The 19,767-nt window shown below is 42.6% G+C and overlaps 1 protein-coding gene across 4 annotated transcripts in view; it reads left to right on the forward strand.

Annotated features, from left to right (window-relative positions):
* lrrc4ca (leucine rich repeat containing 4C, genome duplicate a) overlaps nucleotides 1-19,767 on the forward strand; it is a 241,271-nt gene that overhangs the window by 188,147 nt on the left and 33,357 nt on the right. Inside the window, exon 1 of one of the 4 annotated variants that reach the window (XM_049574551.1) lies at nucleotides 13,342-13,408. The exons of the other annotated variants lie outside the window; for them this stretch is intronic. The gene's annotated coding sequence lies outside the window, so the exon portion shown is untranslated. Of the gene's footprint in view, nucleotides 1-13,341; nucleotides 13,409-19,767 lie in introns of those variants that run through there. 4 annotated transcript variants of the gene reach the window in all.

The raw sequence follows: 19,767 nt of genomic DNA on the forward strand, positions 1-19,767 counted from the left end.
GAATGTCCTGTGTACGGATCGTGGTTGCTGTGGCTTTTGGTGTGTCAGACCGGCTTGTGAACTCAGACAGCAAGTTCATGTCCACTTGCCAGATGCCTACTAACCTGCTGTCGTGTGTGACATTGCAGTCCCACTTTCTCTAACTGTGTCTTTGGCTGTCATTCAGCTTAGCGGGAATTGGGAAACCTTCTCTCGTTCTCTCAGCCCAATCAAGGAAGTGTCTGGCATAATGATGCTCCTGCTTGCAGTAAACTAGCACTTTGAATGACAGTTTGGTCACAGTTTCTCGAATGCTAGATGGAATTTGTAGATGCCACCATATCTCACACATTACCCACGGTCTGTGTCTTTGAATAACCTCAAGGTGCAGGAAGAGAAAAATACAGAGGACAAATAAGGAAAGCTCGAGGGAGTGTGTTAAAATGGAGGATTACACTTTGACATACCGTGGGGGGGAGCCCTCCCCTTTTCAGTGCAGCTGAGGTCCAATGTAATTTGCCATGTTTTAAGCTCAATGCCCAAGGGCTGTTACAGGATTTAAAGATCCAAAGAAATGTGCTAGACCACATAAATATGAAAGTAAATACAGGGGGTTAGAGTGTAGGACTGAGAAAAAGGCCGATCAAATCTTGGCTAGCATACACAAACAGTACAATAACATTAATACAGATATATATTTGTTATCCAAGGTAGAGAAGGTAAATGAAGATGTGCATTGGAAAAGCATTAAACAGCAACAGTAACAAGTGAGGAAACAAATTATTGCTAACATCAAATATCAATTGAAGCTATGTTTAATTGTTTTTATTTTTGAAATACGTAACAAGTAAATAAGTGCATTTATTTATGTGTGTCTGTGAGTAATGAGGCAATGTGCATGACACATTATGCAGATTCAGAAAATAGGGTATGTGGTGCCTTATATTTACTGTAAATTGTGGTGATCCTGTAGTAGTGGGAAACACAACATATCCATATGCACATAATAGCAGAGTGTAAGATGCAGGCAGGGACAGTGTACATGGAACAGCATAACTAAGTGGCTGGCATAGTGTGCAGGAACATCTGCACTGAGTATGGGCTGGAAGTCCCAAGGTCAGAATGGAAGACACCTCCTAAGGTGGTTGAGAATGATCGAGCTAAGATCCTGTCGGACTTTCAGATCCAGACTGACAGACTGGTGATGGTTAACCAACTGGACACCGTGTTGATCGACAAACAAAAGAAGAAGGCAGTGGTGATAGATGTAGCAATCCCAAGCGACAGCAACATCAGGAAGAAGGAACACAAGAACCTCGAAAAATACCAACAGCCGAAAGAGGAGCTAGAAAAAATGTAGGGAGTAAAGACAACAGTGGTGCCAGTGGTAATCGGAGCACTGGGTGCTGTGACCCTGATACTGGGAGAGTGGCTCCAGCAGATTCCAGGTACAACATTGGAGGTGTCTGTCCAGAAGAGTGCAGTCCTAGGAACAGCTAAGATACTGCGCAGAACCCTCAAACTCCCAGGCCTCTGGTAGAGGCCCATATATGGTGGCATGGTGCTGCAGTGGTCGGCATTGTTCCCTCACAGCAACATGGTTCTGGGTTTGGGTGGGTCGGGTAGTAGAGCCCTCCTATGTGGAGATTGCATGTTCTCCCTGTGTCAGGGTACTCCGGTTTTCTCCTACAGTCCAAAGGCATGCAGGTTAGGTTAATTGGTGACTCTAACATTGCCCATAGGTGTGAATTTGAGTGAGAATGGTTGTCTGTCTTTATGTGTTAGACCCACAATAGTCTGCCGACCTGTCCAGGGTGTACCCGCCTCTCACCCAGTGCCAGCTGGGATAGGCTCCAGCACCCCAGCGACCCCCTAACAGGAATATATATAGTAAAGGTGCCCTTTAGAAAGGCAGTATTCCCCTCATGGTGGAGCTGCTCAGTGAGAAATAGTACTGGGCATGAACAAGTGGAGCTACACTATGATTATAAGGCAGAGCATTGATGGAGAAGGCACATATGCTCAGCCACCTTTCTGTGGAAGCAATTTTTAAAAGGAATCTGTTTCCACGTGTTACCGTCACCATTTTCTGCTGACTCACATTGTTTTAAGTGGTATTCCTGTTATTTGTCTAACCCCTGTAGTTTCTTCTCTCTCTGTCTGTCTCACCGAACTCTCCACTATGTTAAACACTGTATCTTCCTCTCCCATCTCCACTTCCCTGCTTCACACTTTTCTCTTTCACTAATCTCAATGTGCTTTATGCGAGGTAATTGGTTTAGAGAACTGTTTATCCACATCCTCCACATCTCCCAGCTCATGCGATGCTGAATTTGGTAACCTGTGTGCCTTCAATCACGCAGCCATTCCAGGGGAGCGACAATACCCCGGCTGATTTCAGCTCCACTGTTCTCTCAGTAATGGGAAAGCTAAAGACGGCTGGCTGCTGGGACATCGCACAAACAAGGCAGGCTTGGGGAGGGAGCAAAGCTCCTCCAGAAAGCAAGCACATCAGCGCTATTGTTAGCACATAGCGGGAGATTAGCGCTGATGGCTGTATGTGAGCTAGCAGGCTTGGCTGGAGTTCTGTGTCGGATGCTAACCCAGCCCACCCCTGCTGCCACTGCCACCATGTCACAATTAGCCAGAATAGCTGCAGACATGATTGCTCGCCCTGGTGGCAATGCAGTCAATCCATCTCCAATCACTGTGATATCACCACTCTGAAGATCATTATCAGCATCATGAATACTGCGCCCGTTTTCACCTTGTAGATCACATACTTTGCCACAATCAGGAGATACACTATCCATTGTTCATGGCTCTGATTTCTGAGGCTAACAATACAGCAGAAAAGGAGCAGTATTTTCCGTACCAGAATGGAAACTTTAACCTCGGTGCATACCCTAAATGTCAAAGCCTGATTGCATGAACATTAGCCACAGACAGGAACACTGCAGCAGTAAATGACATGCAGCCTGCCTCTACCTGTTTCCCCACACACTATGTACCCACAGCCACACAAACATGCAGAGTATTTCAGTGCCTCTGACTGATTACAGTGCATGATTAATTAGCAGACAGATTGCTAAACGGTGGTGAACATGGTTTGATGTGCAGAGGTAAAGAGTAGACTCTCCACGGAATACAATAATGTCCTCTTTGCCCTCCTCTCTATCTCTCCCTCTCTTTCCCTCTCATCCTTCTCTCCCATCTATTTCTTCCTCTCTTTCTATATTAAGCCCTTCTGGGTTAATCATTCCTAGAGGACGACAGCACCACAGTACCGCAAAAGGCGACGCGCAGCTGTGTGCAGTCGGGGGTTCTTGTGCACCCACTTCCAGTGATTACAGACCCTTTAAAGGATAACCACAGATCTTACAGCCGCACTGTCTTCAGCGCCATCCACTTCAGAGGAGGTGAAGAGTTTTAACGCTCTGTCTTGGCCTCCTCTCGTTTTCACAGAACCAATTCACTTGACCTTATTCCTCATTTATCCTTATATTTGCCTGTCCTTTCGCTTTGGCGCCACAAGAGGGGTTTCTAATCTCCAGCTTATTATATGGCATCCCTTCACCTCTCCTAACACCCTTGCACCTTATTTTGCTCCGCTGTGTCGTGGGCCCGGTGGGAGGCGAGTGCTCTAATTCATTTGTTTGCATATGGGGGATATGTCCAGCTCTGATGGATGGCTTTGGCTCTCGCAGTCCCTCAGTAGCTCTGGGTTTACAATAGAATTTGCTTTGAGTCTCTCAAAGGGCCGCATCCTCAATAGAGAGAGATAAATAAAACACCCACACACACACACACACACATACACTACATACAACATACTGACATTCAATTCTCCTACTCTAGCCACACAGAGACATGCCCACATACGCACACACAAATGAACTGATTACACATGTCTACATACATATAATCACACATATGTGCGTACAAAATGCATAATTCACCAGTGGCTACACGAGTGGGGCATGAATACAATAATTGAAAGCTGCATTGGGGAATGAAAAAAAAAAACTCTGATAGTATGGTGGTGTTTAAGTGTAATAAGCATTAGAGTCTTCTGATGTCCTCACATGAAAGCGGTTGCCAGTAATTGTTCAGTCTGCTCCATGTCTAAATTAGTCTGCATGGTGACTCTCTTAATCAATGTGGTTGCAAACTGTGATGTGATGTGACTGCTAACATGAAGTCTCTCTCACTCACACACACACACACACACACACACACACACACACACACACACACACACAAACACACACACACACACACTCCCGGGGTCTCCAGCTAAAGTTAAATGTCTGCCAGCTGAGCGTGTCCCTCAGTCAGGCTTTTGTTCATCTCCAGCTGAAGCTCTGTTATTTGTCCGCCAGTAATTTGTCAAGAATGAAGGTTTAGGGTCACCAAATTTGTTCAGGAGTTCTATATAAAGACACATGCTTTGAATTTTTAAATCATCTTACATTTTAAATTGTTGTATTTTTTCATAGAAGGTCAAGAAATGTTAATGATTTGTGTGTTTTAACGTAACGTGTGAGCCTATTTGTGTGTGGATCTAACAGCGCTCTAGAACCTACAAGGCTTCTCTGTCCGCTTTGTAATGAGTTGCATAGTTACACTGCGAGCGTGTGCTTGTGTCTGATGGGTCCCTTCACAGATGCCGTATGTAAGAATTCATTACTGGCTCAAGTCACACTCTCTTGATGATGCTGTGTTGCAGACATAGATCTGAGTGCTGCGTAGAGCTTGTAGCACTGAGTGCTCCGGCACCGTCCCTTAATGGGGTATGTGTTGGGTTCAAACTGAAACAGCACCCTGTCTCATGAGCAAATCTGGAAACAAAGCTGTGTACTCCGCTGTTTTGATCCGTGCTTTTTGATGCCAAATTAAATATACAAGCCCTTGAGACATTTCTGCATCTGTAAAACCGCAGAGGCCAAGACGCCTGTGACTCGGCAGGGTGAACGGCAGGCATGTGGCAGGGGAAATGTACTTCTTCGGTTCATTTCGCCTCTCCACCCTCTTTCTTTCTCTCCGTCTCTCTTTTTGTCTGTTTCTCTCTTTCTATGGCTCTCTGCCTGACTCACTCTCAAAATAGAGCTACAAACCTGAGCACCGTTTCTTGGTCAGGGAGCACCAGTAGTATTGTAGGAGAGCATTCGCGCACTCGTTCTATTATTACATCCTGGTTATGTAAACCACCAAGAGACGACACCAACGAATAATGATTCACCATAATTCAATTGTATAACAGGCCTATTTCGACAAGGAAATCAGAGGCGGTGCGTGAGTGTGAGAATGTGCAAAGGGAGGGTGGCATTGGTTGATTCATTTCCTGCTCATTGAAACAGTTTCTTTGGTGACTGTGAGTTTCAATAGTAACATGTTTTCTAAGGTAATCTAAGTGGCTGATGGTGGACTTGTAAGGATCTTTGTGTCTCTGCAGTTAAAAATTGAGTCATCCAGACATTCTTTGTGACCAAAATGGATTTCAGCCTGGCACTACTTCTTACTGAGTCACAGTCTATATTGTGTGAATCTAAGAAAATCTACCTTTCAAACACAACCTATCAGAAGCTAACTGGTGCAAACTCTAAAATAGTTGGCAATATCACTCAACTTTAACAATCTAACTTTTTATAGACGAGTTAGACCGTCCATTATTTTACAGATCAGTGGCTGAATTCACAAACAATAAAGTCTTGGTATATTTAATTGAGTCTGGTGTGACCAGTAGCTCATGGTGGCTGCCTAGTCCTAATTGACCTATGGCTAAGCCACGCCCCCCTCCACTCCCTCGGAAAAAATATCAACATCCAGTGATGGGCGCTATGCCAGGTGTCACAGTACATGGCATTTCACAGGAGGCAATTGATGATTTTTGGTGCATCAAAGTGCCACTGAAGTTAAGGTTTTTGGCTCAGAATATGAGAAAAGGATAACGACCTTTTTACCATCTTTACCAAGAGTGTCTCTCCGTTACTTTGGTGCTACAGTATTTACACTGAATCATTCAGCATAACGTTTGCCAACCTTTGTTATCTCTGCGATTACAGATAAGTTAATGAAGCTAAGCTCCAGAAGTTAACGTTAGCTTAACTAGAGCCCTTTGGACAACAGCTAACAATGATGTATGATCACCAAAGTACAATACTAGAAGGCTAATGAACTTCCAGCAAACAAGCTGACACGATGAATAATGCAGCTAGGAGCTAATGTTAGGCTAACTTTAGCTAACGTTAGCTAGAGATGTTAAAGATAACTTTATATTTCTTTCCAGCAAAGTCACAATATGTTGCCTCAAACACAATGTTGACTTACCTTAGAACAGATGTAGACATCCTTGTTAATCTTATTCACGTTGAGTTAATGTTGTGGTCTAGGGAACTGCCCATTGGTTCGACAGCCCATTGGTTCGACATCCCATTGTTCCGACCATATTAAACTCATTGTTCCGAAGTCCGTTCCGAAATCATCATGATGCCCTGTGGTTAAGGTCTGGTTAGGTTTAGGCACAAAAACTACTTGGTTAGGGTCAGGAAAAGATCATGGTGTGGGTTAAAATGAAAAAGAAAGTGACAAACACATAAGCTGTGAGCCTGCTCCGCCTCAAGCCGGTCGCAGTGCACCATACGTCCGCCGCAAGCCGTTCAGCACCGTGGACAGTCGGACTAATGGGATGTCGAACCAATGGGCTGTCGAACCAATGACATGGACCCGTGGTCTACCGCACAACTTTGTCCAAAGGAGACACTTTTCTCGGTTGAGATGTGGTTTAAAGTGTAAAAAATACGTCCCATTGCCCAGCCTCTCAGGATACCTTGTGTCAGAGTTGCATGTACCCCATGCACACTGTTTGACCATTTTTAAACTTCACATCTCCGAAAAAGCTCATAAAACCGAACAAAACTGACTTTCTGTAATGCATTTCAATGAACGTCCAGGCAGAGAATGTCCGAGTGTATGGGAATGGCTATACGCACTGTGATTGGCTCATCGTGTTTGAGGGCGGGGCTTAGCTATAGGTCAATTAAAAGCCCAGTCCCTTTTGACATTTTGACAAATAAAGGCCTGTCTCAATTAGACTGCTGGTCTGGTTGCCAAGCAGATCTTTTTTTTTTTTTGTAGTTCTTCGGATGTTCAAAACCAGGTCGTTGGCTACCTCAGATTATGTGCTCATTCCACGATTACCCTGTAAATCATTTATATTCCTTTAGTCCATAAGGGTCCTCAGATTAAAAGCACCAATAGGCTTTTTCATAAAAAGTTGTGAGTGATGTTTTAACAGGATAAAGTGTTGTTATGCTGGTATGCAGGGTGCCGTAATCCTTGAGTGCCGTAACTCTTCTCTCTTTGATGCGCTGTCTCTCAGAGCTAGATCAAACGAATGATTCCTAATTAATATATCATCTGAAGCCTCATTTTTATACAAGTAATATTCACACTGGTTTAATTATTTCCAATCTTTGCTGAGCAACAGTTTTGTGCGAAAGGAACTGAAGGCCTGTCCTAAATATAGTCCCGTTGATTTCAGTGATTTAAGCAAATAATAGCCTTGGCTACTAAATGTAGTTTTATGGTACCCGACTTTACTGAGGCAGCTTGCTGGCTGTATGACTTTTATTTTTAAGTGCTACTGCTTCACCACATTTTAACATTTCCTGTCATCTGATGAGCCAGTTGGGCCACTGTTCAGAAAAAGTTAGATAATCTCACTTTAAGCACCTTTGAATGGTAACTGCTGGTTTCTTAAAGGGGCTCTATGCGAAACTCAGAGTGTATGAGGTGGCTGAGCCAGCAGCTCCATAAACAGTGCTAAACAACAGCAACAGTGCTAACAGAACTAACGCAGTAACCAAGGGGAAAGTGCTGTGTGGGCACTATGTATTTGCTTCCACAACAACACTGTCACGATACCAGCAGTAACCAGCACAATGCAAAATGGTGGTGATGAGCTAACCAGTAGAATACACATATGCACTGACATTCTCTTGTGGCTTGACTGGCTCAATGCAACAAACCACAGAGGGGCTTGCATTACAACACACGCAGAGGGAGCATGACTTCATTCTCTGCTAGTGGTTTGCTGCTACATCAATGATCCGAATGTCACATACAGAACCTTTAAGTAAAAGCATTGTTTAGTTTATGTATTAAATGGCACCAATAAGTGAGAATAGCAAGGGTTGTTACGTTTCTTAGGAGGGTACCTCATCTGATTTATTTCTCTTTTTGAGATTAATCCATAGTGTTTGGCTGCATTCTGCTATTGGTTACCATCCCACTGAAAAGGAAGAAATAATTAGGCTAACAGAATCACACGGATAAACAGAAATTAGGGCACAATGCATTCTTACAAATCTACTGAAGAATCTTCTGAATGGGCAGTGACATTTATCAAATAAACCAAGACCCAAGACAGCCATTAACTACCACATTATTAATTGTTATGATTAAAGACTTGTTCGGAAAAGTGTGGCATGATGACTCAGTCACACTCAAACTGTTGAGGTTAGGGTCTAGACATACAAAGTGCAAGCCAGTGCCCCTGCTGTAAAATAGAACAAAATGTTCTTTTCTTTCAAGACTATGAAGAAGTATTAAATCTAGCTTCATTTCCCTGGCCAAAGTTAGTGAAGTTTGTATATTACACTGCATTATATTATAAGGTGTTGTTTTCTACCTCCCACTAGCAGCCTAAATGAATGGGGAGAGCGGTTCACAACCATATGAGGAGGTAAACTGTAACGCCAATTTCTTAAGTAGTTACACAGAGTCAGTTCTTTTGTACTTCCGGCCAGTTGACCACAATACCACCAAACATTGACCCAAAAAATTCCACAGAGGTTGGAATATGTTTCAGCAGAGTTCAGTGACAAAGAGTGTTTTCAGCAGACATAAGTAAATTTCTTTGTCATACTTGTTTTTCATTTACTGAGCTGTCTATGTAAGTCACCGAATCCAACCATACTATATCATCTTAATAACTATCTTCTTGCCTAAAACGTAGCACCATTTTGAACTATGTATGCAACTCCCAGCAAGTGTTACCGAGGCTTGGTAAAATTTCCACACAGCGGGGTTAGTCGTAGCACGGTGTTAGCACATTTTCTCTTTTATTGCACTTCAAAGTTCTGTTCAGTTTGAACTAATAACCTTAATTGAATGAGATATACTTTTTATTTGTAATTTGTCAGGTATCTAATTGACACATAATTCCACAGTCTTGTCAATATTCATACATTCAATACTTTTGACATGTGGATCTAGGTTACCCAATCTATGCACATCCATTGGTCCAACCATTGAATATCAATCATAGACAAACATGAATGGATACCCATCCTTCCCCTGATGTAGATGGAGAGATATGTCTACATACATCTATCCATTAATCTATCACAGATGAAAAGAGAATCCACGTATACTATGTATCGGCCTATGTGTTGGTCTTTCCATTCATGAAGCATTAATGGTTAGATGTGGGATGTATGTCTGGATATCTATCATAAATAGATCCATAAAAAGTATCAACCTATAGTATATAGAAATAAATGTATTGAATTGTGTTAAACAGACTTTTCCAGCAAGTGTTACAGCTAACCCTCTGCGTGTTCCAATTAACCCCACCCAAGGGGAACGTTGTAGCATTTCACTTCTGCCACTTCTTAGTGCAGTTGTAGAAGAAAGGTAACTGTTCATTTGTAGCAAATATGTGCATGTTGTGAGAACAAAAGAAAAAACAATTCATCTCAGACAGCTTTAATAACATTTAGACAAAATTAAAAAGTGTTAGCTTGTGCCTGGCTCTCCCCTAATTCAAAACGTGAGTTCAGTGTATGATCTTAACTAGAAAATAAAAATCTGTAATATCCGCATGTGAAAGCAGCATGTAAACAAGTATATTTCTGCAGGCTTATCTGCTGACCTGTAACACTTGACTGATGACCTACTTTATCCTCTCATCTCACTCCCTCTTTAATTCTTTTGCTCTTATTTTGCTTGATGCCCTTGATATCCTCAAGTGCTCCATTTTGATGAAGCCAAATAACTTTAATCACAGTGTATCTAGATTAATTTCAGAAACCCAAATCATTGCATGCACCTTGATAATCTGCGCACAATCTCCCGGTATCAGACCCAACAAAATATACGGAACAAAATCATAGATTTACGTGATAATCCTCGAAAACCTGTTATTTGGTGGAGGTGGGCCGTTACACAGCCATATGCCATGTGAAAGAAAGCATACAAATCTAATAACCTTCGTTTTTTATTGTGATTTGCAACACGGTGCCTTCTTTAGTCAGGATATGTCTTCAGCCATTTTATTTTCTCAGGTTTTCTAAGCTCTCAATTGACACTTTACTGTCGCAGGGAAGACCGGTGGATTCAAACACAATGCTGCTGCTGCTTCCATTCTATGCAGACCTTCCACATATATTTCAGCACGGGTGAGAATTTACACTGCGCACTCAAAATAGAAAGATAAAACGCTGGCGAATGGTAGTAACATTTTACACAGGTCACGTCGTGCCATGCCATCTGACCTGGCAGGCCTCCCAAAAAGAGAAATAGAGGGGAATCACAGCTGCTGTCTCACACTTTCTCTCCCCTCCCTGTGTCTCGCTTGCTCGCAGACAGGCGTTACCCCATCTATCCAATCCACATGGGGGGAAGCACAGTCTTAGTTATCATGTTTAATTTGTTTCCCACTGTGTCTCTAGTGTTCTCAGTTGAATTATCAAAGCAGTTTGATCTCCTCTGTTACATGCACTGTGTATGCTAACCAAGTGAGGAAAAGAACATACTGTAAGAAGAGACTGAAAAGCTTTTCATTATCTCATACATTGTTAAATAATTACTCAATTTCCTCTGAACATGCTGTATCGCTTGCATAGGTACGATTTCTTCTATGTTGCAAATAATTAGAGGATGTTTGCAGTGACAAATACAGACAGTTCATCTGGATGCAGTTAAATGATGGACCATGTGAAGGGCACTGAACTGTGATATCTGATTGGATAGGTTTGATCATGAAACGTGAGGCTGATTTTGTGAAATTTATGCCTCGGAGCAGATCAAAACAGTGGCCCCGAGCCAGCACATGTGCAGTGTGAGAGCACACGGTGAACTGGAGTGTAGTGAGCAATGACCCATGCTGAGGTTCTGCGTCGATAATTAAAGTTCATTGCTTTTCCATTGCGCTTTTTTTTTTTTTATTTATAGCCTAATTTAATTTGGCATGGGGGGGGCACAAAAAAAATAAAGTGCACTTTAGAGTCTAATTGATGCTGGTTTCTCCTTAGTCCTGCATCCTCAGCATTCTTCCCCTCCAACCAATGAAGTTAACTAGGCGCGGGATGGAGTGCAGAGGAAGATAGAGGGGAGGGAGGAAGGCAAAGGGAGGGACAGGCGGAGGAATGAGAAAGAAAATAAGGAGGTTATCGCGTGGGGGCTGCAAATTTGATTTCTCCTACATCCATTGTTAGCTCGTGGCTTTGAGAGGCAGCGAAAGCAGAGTCCATTTTCTCGTTACTGTTGTGAGGGAGATTAGCAGAGCCTGGGCTTGTTTCTATTTGAGGAATAATGAAGAGTGTGTCCCTATACAAACCCTACTCTACTCTAGCAGCAGGTTCCTCTATTAGTCCCCCCCCCTCTTCTCACACATCCTGTCTCTCCCCCTCCATAGAAATGTACAAGCATGTGATGGTTTACTTATCCATTTTTATCCAGTTTATAAAATAAGATAGCAGAGTGGGTTTGTGTAGTGGCATGGCAGTTAGAATGTGGAAGACAGTCATGTGGAAATGGCAAACTCGTGGGGTACCACGCACTCGCCAGGTGAGGATTCTTACAGAGGAGCTTTGCTGCTGAGGAGCACTTTGCTGAACTGTAGCAACAATGCCATCTTAATTATGTGCTTGCTGAAAACCTGCTCTGACACAAGGCCTGGATCCCTCCCTGCGGTAGAGAGGGGAAGGGATTGCCTCATATCGGTCTGAAAGTATGAGCTCCCTTGCATACTTTCTGCAGCACTCTTATTTTTAGTATCTTGACTTTTTGCAGCTATGGGGAACCTCCCAAATGACCTGAATATAAGGATGCATTTGACACCCTTGTTCATTAAGAGAAATACGGAGCACAAAGGCAGCCTTTCATGGGCTCCCATGACAACGTAAGAATGCCTGGAACAGGCCATGGAGAGGCAGCCTTACAAAGATTATGTAGCCCCACTTCTCTGCCTCCCAATAATTCACTCTGGTCCTGGTGGAGTAAAGGTGTCAGCCAAGACATTCACACCGTCGGTTCATCCGAACAGAGAAATGGAATGATGAAAGGAAAACACCAGAGGGGATGGGGGAGGACAAGTGGCTCTTTTAATGACTGGTGTGTGATGGGAATGCTGTTAATGAGGAGGGCTGGGATAAGAAGCATTGCTTCCCACGTAGAGATAGACAAGCCTGAGAGGAGCCTGAAAACCAACTCGGCTCGGCTTGCTTCGACGCCGTTACAGCTGAGCAAAGCCAGGCAGAGCTCTGCAGACCACAGGAGTGTGGGATGAATCAAGTTTGACTGTGAGGCAGGCAAAGATGGCATCGAGAATGAGCGGCTCCTCTTTTTCTTCTCCTCTACCCCCATCTCCCAGAGAGACAGTGGCAGCTCTCTGGTGAAGATCAGAAAGGTGGGAGATGGAAAGTGAGCGGGAGTGGGAGAAAGAGGGGGGAAGAGAGAGACAGTAGCCCCAGGAGGGTACATCTCCAGTCAGTAATTCCACTGGGGCTCTCCCCACCGCTCTTCAGTTTCCATCTCCAGATGAAAAATAAATAACCTCTTCAGACGACCTCCCTCTCCTCTGAGAGAGAAAGAGAGCTTTCCCAAGAGCAGTGTTCACTTTCCATGTAGTTATCTCTCTGTCTCTCCTCTTTAACTCGGTCTTTTTTCACACACTGTCACTCTGTCCACATGTATTGTGGATGTAGATGACCACAGCATGTTCATGTTGCGTAAGGAAACGGTACTTAAAATATTAATTCACAACACATTCATGGACATGTACCCACTCTAGCTACAGGGTAGCGCACATGATTTATTCATTGTATACATATTAGAAATCATTTCCAATTACAGACCAGTGCAATTCTGCTTTCTATTTTAAATATTCTCATATGTAAGTCTGCCCATCAGCCCAAGAGAGAGGATTTTGCCAACAAATAAAGTGACCACAATTCAGGAACAGACTTAACACTCACCCTGCATCATCCTTTCTGTCTTCATTCCTCCCCACTTAAGCACATTCAGCTCCACGATGACTCATATACTGAAGTATTAGATGCATCACTCTACCTCCGCCCTCTGAGTGCTGTCTGCTTCAAGCCTGCGTTATCAGCCTGTGTCAAGGTACATAGTACAATACGGAGTAAGTAACATTTACTTATCTCTTCCGCAATGGAGCATTCGCTGCCTGTGCAAGCACGACTGGCAGAGCATGGCAGCTGGTGCTGCCAGGCACTGAAGCTAAAGGCTAGTCTGGCGCGAGATTGTTCTGGAAAGCCTTGTAAGGCTGATGGCCTCGTCAAGAGAGAGACTCATGGCCGATTGTGCATGACGAGTGCTCCCTGCTATCTGATGCTTCTCCTTGGGCTTTCTTGCAAAAAGCTCTGTGGAGAAAAGGATGTCCCCCGTGTGTATGTCTGCTTTTGATCGTCTGCTTTGTGCTTGTAAGATACGTCTACACAAAACAGCTAAATTCATGTTCTGGTAATTCACATTGTTGTTGTTGTTTTGTTTTTTTTTTAAATTTTATATACTTTGTTAATCTCAGAGGGGAAATTCAGTTTTTCACTCTGTTGTCAATTACACACAGTCCACGCTCCATATTTTGGTCCGGACGGGGACTTGAACAGGCGACCCTCCAGTTCCCAACCCAAGTCCCTATGGACTGAGCTACTGCCGCCATGTTAACATTATGAACATCTTATACAAACATTTTCCTCTTCTACATTGAACATGACTCGCAAAGTCATCGCAACAGCTTTAAAACTTGTCTCGAGGAAGAAACAGATTTACACATATTCTATACACTTCCTCACTTCCTCTCGTCCCCTTTTTTCTCATTCTCATTCCCATCACATGCCTTTAGCATGATAATGTTCAGCATCATAATATGGCCCACATATTACATCCTTCCTCTGGTAGCATGTCAGCATTTCCTTTCTTAACTCTACTATCAACTTCAACTCCTGATACCTGTAATGAACACTCTGCTTCGCGCTGATACCGCACTATAAATCCGCTTAGGTTCCCAAGTGTTGAGCCCAACAGGGAATGGGGTAGCAACACTCCTGTATGCTCACTTTCTTCCATGCGTGGTAGCTGGTGGCCTGATGACAAGTCTTTTGTGTGATTTTGCACATCCCAATGAAATGTGTCCACATGGATTTTCAGAAAGCAGGGTGCAGAACTGATGCAGTATGTGAAAACAGACATGCATGCACTAAGAGGGTGTCATGCTGGCCTTTGTTCTGGGCTCTCCTATTTGAGGCTGAGAAAAAGTGAAAGGTTAGATTTTTTAAAGCAAAATGGTGGTGTTTATTGAGAAAAAACATGGCGCTTGGTTCATCCACACTCAAGCATGCACAGACAATGGTGTAGATACAAATTAATACACCCGTGCACACATAAAACAAACACTGAAGTCTCAAGCCCTGCAGCCGTCTCTGGAGTATGTAATGTTCATTATACCATGCTATCTGAAAGCATTTGATGATGATGAAACAATGAATTTTAATGTTAAGTTTCTCCTAAGGGTAATGTGACGGGAAAGTTCACGAGATCAATAAAATCACATAGTGTATCTCCTTGGAATCATGATTATATTTATAGTGTGATTAATGCAGTATGCCTCCTGAAATTATCTATTTGTGAAGTTAGCACAGGGTGGCACAAGCTGAAAGGTTATGGGGTCACTAAGGTCACAAGGGTTCATCCTTTTGAGAGCAGTCAAAGTGGGACTATTTGCATGGTAGTACCAGAAAAAACATTAATCAGTTAAAATTACCCTAGATTTACTCTCGTTTTGGGTTTTTCCTTGCTATATTTGAGTTTGTTTTTCCTTGCTGTCTCTAGGACACCTGCTGCTTACAGTCTGGCACCTCGTCGCAACCTTTTTATGGCCTGACCTCACCTGGGCGCTGCGGGATAACACATCCAACAAATGTCCCAAACTCAGAAAATAAGAACATAAGGAAATACAGGCAGAGGCAGAGTCTCAGCAAATTAATACACCACCACACGTCTAGTGGGTCATAAGGGATGACTGAGAGGGATTACTTCTGAGTCTATACATTGTTTTCTCAGAAAAATCCTTCATTGTATATAATTAAACTTTGTCTATTCAGGAAGCAGTGAGATCAGGATACAAAAGAGACCTGGGAACATGATTCATGCTCTTGGGAACAAAATATTCCGAGGCAGATTAGATTAGAATAATCAATTAGTTTTTTTAATGTGTTACATTCAAAGTTAAAAACTTAATTGTATTAGCCTGGAAATCCAGACTCAAATCTAGAAAGATTTTGAGTCTGGCCCTCACCGATACACCCTTCCTACCTAAGGGGCGGCACTAACTGAGGCATTTCAAATGCCGCCGCACGCAATTGGATAGCACAATGGCCAATCACAGCAAAAAACAAGGTGACGTATTCATTGCAGTAAGCCCCATTGGTTTGCTGACCAGTGGGGCTAGCTGATATATTATGCTTTTGCCGTATCCCGTCGGCAAACCGCCAAAAACGTCCTTCCTGGAAGCAAAGGCTTCTAGGGCAGTCTTCTGTTCCTCTCTCAAGGAAAAAGATAAGTTTAGTTGACTTAGCGTTTCTTCCAAAGCTAAACTGAATGGACGCGGTCCTTCGGCAGCTGCCATCTTGGCTGTTTACTTATCGACTCCTATGGCGCAGCGCTGTCCTCATCATGTTATGCCCGCCCATGGCCTCGCTGGGGCCAGATCCCCGTGTAGCGCAAATTAGAATTTGCTAGGGGCGGGGTATCTGGATTTCCAGGTTATAAATGTAGGACCAGATAAAAATTCATTAAGGGTGCTTTCAGACCTAGACTTGTCTTGCTTTGGTCCGAATCAGGGACTAATTTTCTTACAAAGTTGCATAATTGCCAAGAGTTGGTTCATGCTCTTACAGCAGCATTTACAAGTCGACCAGATATAATGCTTTGCGCGAGAAAGCTGCTCTTGATTGGTCAGATTTTCCATGCGGGAAAAATCCAGGAAGTAAACAAAACGTTATGGAAAAGTACACTTGCAAGATACACACAACACTTTCTAATGTCACAATGGAGGGACAACTACGCAGGTTGATTTTAGCGCTGGTCATTGTGGACTATATTGCTGTCATTGTTCATTTTAGGCAAACCATACAGTTTGAAAACAAGGCTCCAACTAGAAATGTTTTGATGCATTGGATGGCCGAATGTGCATCTTAAGGCAGTACAGGAGGAGGTGAACATTAATAATCCTCTGGGACTGTAACATGCTCATGTTTAACCCAAGGTCAAGGTCGGAACATGTTCTCACCACAAACGAATTGCACCAGACCACCTCTTGGAGAAGGTCTCAGTCTGGTTGTTTTGGTTTAGTGGGGTAAAGAACTTGAGTTGGATTGAACTGAACCAAACAGGACAGGTGTAAAAGCACCTTAGGTGTCTAAAATGGAGCAGGTTCATCCACTGGTGCATATATATGCGCTTAGTAAATTTTACAGCAGTATATATACAGTATGTATATAACATATGACATTTGTTATGATCAGCCAGACACTTTAACCTGATCTTAATGCGAGAGGAAGGGTCAAAGGGTCTCTAAGAAATTCAGGATTCATCCTCTGTGCACTATGAATATCCATAGATAAGTTTGACGTCACTGTAGTGCCACTCAAGAGGTGAGGAGGGAATCACCAAACTCAACTAAACCATACCCTGGGTATCATATCCCTAGTAAATCTCACAGCAATATAGCCAGTGGTTATTAAGATATCGGTCCTGAGCAACCAACCAACATACCATCTGTAGGCACTGTCAATAACAGAACAAAAAGAAAAAATGAAACTGAAGTAACCATGTAAGTGCTGACACAACAAACTATTAAATATTTTATGCAGTTTAGTCTGCATGCTCTTACTGCCTAAACACTTAATGATCCAGATTTGCAGAGTTGGTTTTTATAGCATAGTTAGACACAGGCATTTCATCATAAAACAGCTTAATGTGACTGTACCAAGAAGTCAGTTCCTGCATCAAATGGGACACCAACTGAAGCCTGCTATTTAATTCCTGCTGGAAAATCCAAATGAGTAAAATCTGAAGAAAGAACAGAAGGGGAGAATTAGAGAATATCTCTCTAATTTGTCAGTTTGCCATGTTCCCTTCATGGTGCAGCATGCTAAGCCACTTCAGCTACTGCTGTCATCTCTTCCGAGAGACAGACACACCCCGTGACTCGCCGTGATGTCCATCACACCAGGAAATGAAATTAATGATAATAAAAATAAAATATTCTACTGCTCTCCTCACTCCTTTTCTTTTCCCCTTGTGCGTCTCTCACCTTCCTTGCTCACATATCACACTCATTCGCCCAAAAGATTTCGATGTACCGCTCTGCCTTTTCGTCTTGATTTGTATTCTCCTTTTCTCCTGCTCCAAGGTTTCATTTCTCAGCCTTACCTTACCATTTATTCATTGCACTCTTCTCTTACTTCACTACATTTCTCTTATTCGCAGTTTTTTTTAGAGTGATCACGTCTTTTCCTCTCACATTTATTAATTAACTAAAAGTGTAAGAAGAGTCGATTTTAGTCTTAAGCTTCCTGTTGTACAATCCCAGGTTGCTTTGGCATTGATTTGCATTACATGTGCTTATTGGCTTAGTGTGTTATGCCTCCTGTATCACCCCGTGGTAGCATGGCATCCGTTCTCATGCATTTTTCTTCAGAGGGTTTTGCCAGCCTTTCATATGAGAGTCAGACATTTCGAGGGAGAGATTTCATATTGGTAATTTACTCCCCTCTCTCTCTGGGGCTAACCATGCAGTCTGTGTCTTTCATCTTCCTTGCTTCTCCTCAAACTACCTTTTGCCTGAGTTTTCCCTCTACCTTTTGAGTGTTAGTATTATGTCCCTATTTGCCTCCCTCTGAATATTTCCCTGTATGGTGTCATCCTTAACGTCTTCTTCTCTATATAAGCGTCTTTGTGTAGTTCTCTCATCCCTAATGACAGGGTCGTCGCGAAAACAGATCACAATGTCTTGGAAGACTCAAACATTTTTGATGGGGGCCAAACCAATTACCTTCCCCATCATGAACAACTGACAGCTGGTGTGTATGCTGGTGAAAACCTAAGACAGGAGGGTGACTACGGATCCATTTCCCAGACAGATGAGGAGAAGGAAACATTTCCTTGTCAAAAGTAATTAATCAAAGAGACAAGACTGGCCTGAGTGAAATGGAAAGCGAAGGGAATCTTCTATGCACACTTAAATGCTTCATATCACAGTCATTCTACCTTCTCTCCTCCCCTCCTTGCCTTTGTGACTCTGTTTCCTTCCTAGCCCAGTCTGTCAGCCTTTACTTCCTCTGTGCAGAACATATCTCATCCCTCCCCTTCTGCCTGAACTCTCTTTGGACTCCAAATGCTAATTCAGTCAGGCGCTTAATCAGACATATTAATTCCATATCTCCCCTGATTGCACTAATTCCACTCTGCAACAACGTTCTCTGCGGCATCCCTTTGGTGCAGCATTTTTTAAGCTGCAGCACTAACCAGGATTGGTAAAAGCATTTCTTTAAAACAAACATGTTGACAACAAGCGTATAGCAATGATGATATGATAGACACAACGCTATATGCGGCAGCCTGCGCTGTATCATGTTTTGCTGTTATCCTTCAGGCCTACAGCCATTTCACTTCCACTGGACGTGTTTACAGCCATGTTTTGTGTCATCCTGGAAAGAAGTACATGAAGTCATCCTATTAAAATAAACAGACCTTGTCTCTCACCAGTTTGCCGATGACAACAAAGAAAATATGGCAATGATGTCCTCTGCTTCTGAATCACTTTGACTAAACAACACATTATGACAGCATATTTGTCCGTATTTCAAGAAAGTCTGGTTGTCGGTGGCGCTGATTATTGACATTCATGATACAGTGCAGACACAAGTATTCCTGTACAAACACCCTCACACACACACTCACAGATAAACAGAATATGCCTGAAAAGCCTGTAAGCTCTCATATTGTCTACTTACAAATGGTGTAGCTGAGACGTGTATTAATTAAAATCATATTAAAGTACTGATTTAGCTGCATTCTAATTTAATTAAGTCACAGATCATGTAATTGAGAGAATTACAAAATTGCATTCTTTGTTCCAGATAATTGTATTCCATCTTAATGCCTGCTTTAAAGTCCGTTAATTTATTTTATCTCGTCACCATCGTCTTCCTTAGACTTTTTTTTTTTCTTTTTTTTAATAGAGAATATAGCTTGGAATCTCTGTGTGCATTTGCATCACGTCAAAGCAAACCTTAAAGATTTCATGGCTCCTTTTAAACTTCTTGATATGATCTCTCTCCATTTACCAGCACAATTAGTTGGAATAGAGCCATTCTGTAGTCATTTAGCAACAAGAGTGTATATTTTAACATAATTAATATTCTCACTATCTAGCTATCCTTCTTTTTTCCTTACTGTCTGGCCACTTAGCAATCT

This window comes from Epinephelus fuscoguttatus, linkage group LG4 (assembly GCF_011397635.1).
Source record: "Epinephelus fuscoguttatus linkage group LG4, E.fuscoguttatus.final_Chr_v1".
In the NCBI taxonomy this organism is placed as follows: Eukaryota; Metazoa; Chordata; class Actinopteri; order Perciformes; family Serranidae; genus Epinephelus; species Epinephelus fuscoguttatus.